The sequence below is a fragment of the Condylura cristata genome, unplaced genomic scaffold (genome assembly GCF_000260355.1).
Source record: "Condylura cristata isolate star-nosed mole 26May11 unplaced genomic scaffold, ConCri1.0 scaffold00018, whole genome shotgun sequence".
Taxonomy (NCBI): Eukaryota; Metazoa; Chordata; class Mammalia; order Eulipotyphla; family Talpidae; genus Condylura; species Condylura cristata.
The window spans coordinates 21,662,247-21,665,225 of NW_004567119.1; positions in this window are offsets into that span (position 1 = coordinate 21,662,247).

Sequence of the window (2,979 nt, forward strand, 5' to 3'; positions counted from 1 at the left end):
CCCCGCCCGGCTCGCCCCAGGGCCTGCCACGTGGGGCCCTGCGGGCTCTGACGCTCCGAGCGCCTGCTGCGGCCCGCAGTCAGCTAGACCCGGACCGACGCGTGGCTCGCCCGGGGCTGGCGGGGCGAACCACTGTCCTCCTGCGACTCCCGGCCGCAGGCTTATCCCCTAGCGTGATCGCTTCATCATCTAACCCTTCCACGAATTCCATTCTTTCACTGAGGCTCCTCCTGCCTCTGTAAATCTGCCCTGAAGACCTTTTTCCCTTTACCTGGCAATTTCTCACATCCTGGACGCCATCCCCAAATTCCTAGGAGGAAGACTGCTACTCACATTCTCATGAATGTGAAAGACCTCCCTTCCCAACTCATTTCTGAAATGTACCCTGAAAGGGCTGCACCATGCATGGTTTCTTTTGCGTATTTCCAAAATACGTGATCCACGTTACTTTCGGACATTTTGGACAAGCGTCTCCCCAACTGATGAGATTTACAAAAGAACCACATTTCCTACCCCCCAAAATTGGGAGAAATGTTAATTTTGTGTGATAGGAGTGGCTTAGGAATCCCTTCCGTTGTGAGATCATTCCATTGAGATGGATATCAGGCCTTGGAAATGCGAATTTCTTGAGAAAATAAACTACCCATTAAACTGCCATTGTTCTGTTCGGCTGGACGTCAGATTATTTCCTCTTGGGTTAAGTCAGCGACCACCTGGGTCCAGGGACCAAAGGGCGGGCCTACTGGCAGGGCCAGAGCCAGCTAGCATGCAGGTCCCTGCTCTAGGGCCATGATGAGCAGAGAGCTGGCATCGAGTCCCTGTGAAATCTGCAGGGGTAAGAGAACCCCTTCCAGCCCTGCACATCCTGGGGAGAGGAACCCCACTGCGAAAGTGCTAATGGTGAAAGGAATGCAGACAATCCATGGTGCTGGGAAAGGCACCAAAGCAAAGACAGAGCAGGCCAGGTTGTTCCTATCACTCTTGAAGAGACTCGCAGGGCCTCCTGTTTTTCTAAAATTCAATTATCCTCACCCTGCAATTACAATGCTTCAGTTGGGTGAGGGGTGGGGTAATAGTCCTCTCATTTTCTAAGTCATTTCAGAGTAATGGTTATCTTGCAGAATTTCCCTCAGAGCCCCTTCATCTTTGTAATAATAACCCTTTGTATTTCAGACATTATGTCATCTTTTGGTATTCATATTCTCATCTCCAACAGACTGTCAAAAAGGGAGCAGTCTCCATCACTGCTTCGTTTCCTTGAAGAACTGGAAAGGGAATGAGATACCCATAGACTAAGTAAAACAAGCATGCTTTGGAGACATGGGACTCTGAAAAACAGAGTATGAAGTTCATAAACATATTAGGAAGGAGTGTTGTTTGCCTTAAAGCAGGTCCAAAAGCAGCCCCGTACGTGACTTTTCCAGGCAAAGTGTAATACTCCACTCAGAAATGAGGCACTCCTCAGGAGCTGCCTGGGAACAAACAGATGGGGAGGTGCAGGACTAGACACCCTCCACAGGACCTATCATAGCATTCTCGCTTGTTTGTAAGCTGACTGGGCAGGGTAGCACTGCCAAAGTCCACCAAAGTTGATAAGCTATCAGTAGCCCTTTAGGGGAATACAATTAATTATTAACACAGCTAAAAATCAAAAGGTCTTTTAACTCTCCACTTCCACTGTCCCCCACCCCCAAGTCTTCAAGTGTATCCTAAGTTCTACCTTGTTCCTGATCTCTCTACTTAATATTTCTTTTATTTCCCCATTCCCAAGAATCAAACTTCCTACTCTTCAAAATCACTTCCCTTCAGAAAACCTCTAGGATCTTCTGAAACATTTGGTCTACCCTTTCAAACTTTTCTGACTATAACCTACATTAAAAATTATCTTAAATAGCAAATACAGTATAAAATATAGCTAAAACTTTGACATTTCTTTAGAATATGCAATGCATACTTTATTTAATTTTTTTTTTAATGGCAACAAGTCCTCAAAATTGATTATGGCTCATAACCTTGTCATGATCCAGAGTTAAACCATCTTATATGGTTTATGGTATTTGGCGCTTTTCCTAAAATTTATTTCATTTCTATCTCTAACCTATCAGATTTTAATATATCTTGATGACAAGATGTACCTAAAAGTTTGATGTTGGGCAATATTTAAGGGAACTAAACACAAAAATCTAACATTTTTGTAACTATTTCTCTTCTGAGAAGCTACCACAGCTACCTGCCAAAAGATATGTAGAAAGACTTCCCGTAGTTGAGAACAGCCAGAGGAAAGAAACCGAGAAATGAGACCTCAGCCCTGATGTGTATAGGGGATATAGGGGGTAAGGGTATCAGGAGTCTCAGCAAATCAAAGTCCCTCTGTAGGTAAGTGTCCCTTTTCCTCTCCCAGTTAGTAAGAGCTCAGAGACCAGTTTTACTTCAGCCTGACAGGAGGCCAATGGCTAGGTTTCCATATTTTCCAGGGGAAAAATTAGTTATTTTTTTTTATAATAGTTTAATGTAGGTTAGAGGATCAGAGGAACTATAAAGGTTCTGTTCTACCCCAAATCCTTTCAGATGACCAGCACCCTCATTCCGCAGTCAAAAGAGAAACCTTGGTTATGTGTGCTCTTATCTGGTGGTTTCAGAAAAAGGCAAGTGGGACTATACTGAATTTACTTCTGGTCTAGAGTACATTGTCTATAGGATTTGTCTGTTTCATCTGGAATACCTCATCTGACATATAATTGCTCCTTTTTATAACCCTTTTTATTTTTATGAGGTAAATAAGTCCTCTTTCACTTTAGTCTTTCTTGACTCATCATCTAGCTGAGGGTATGCCCATTTTGTTAATCTTTTCAATGAACTACTGGGTTTGATTTCTTCTATTCTTCTATTTCCTTGTTATGGTCTGATTACTAGAAAGTATCTTTTATTTTGTCCTTTCCTTTGAGTAACTCTTCAGCAGAATTCCTAGTTTATATATAT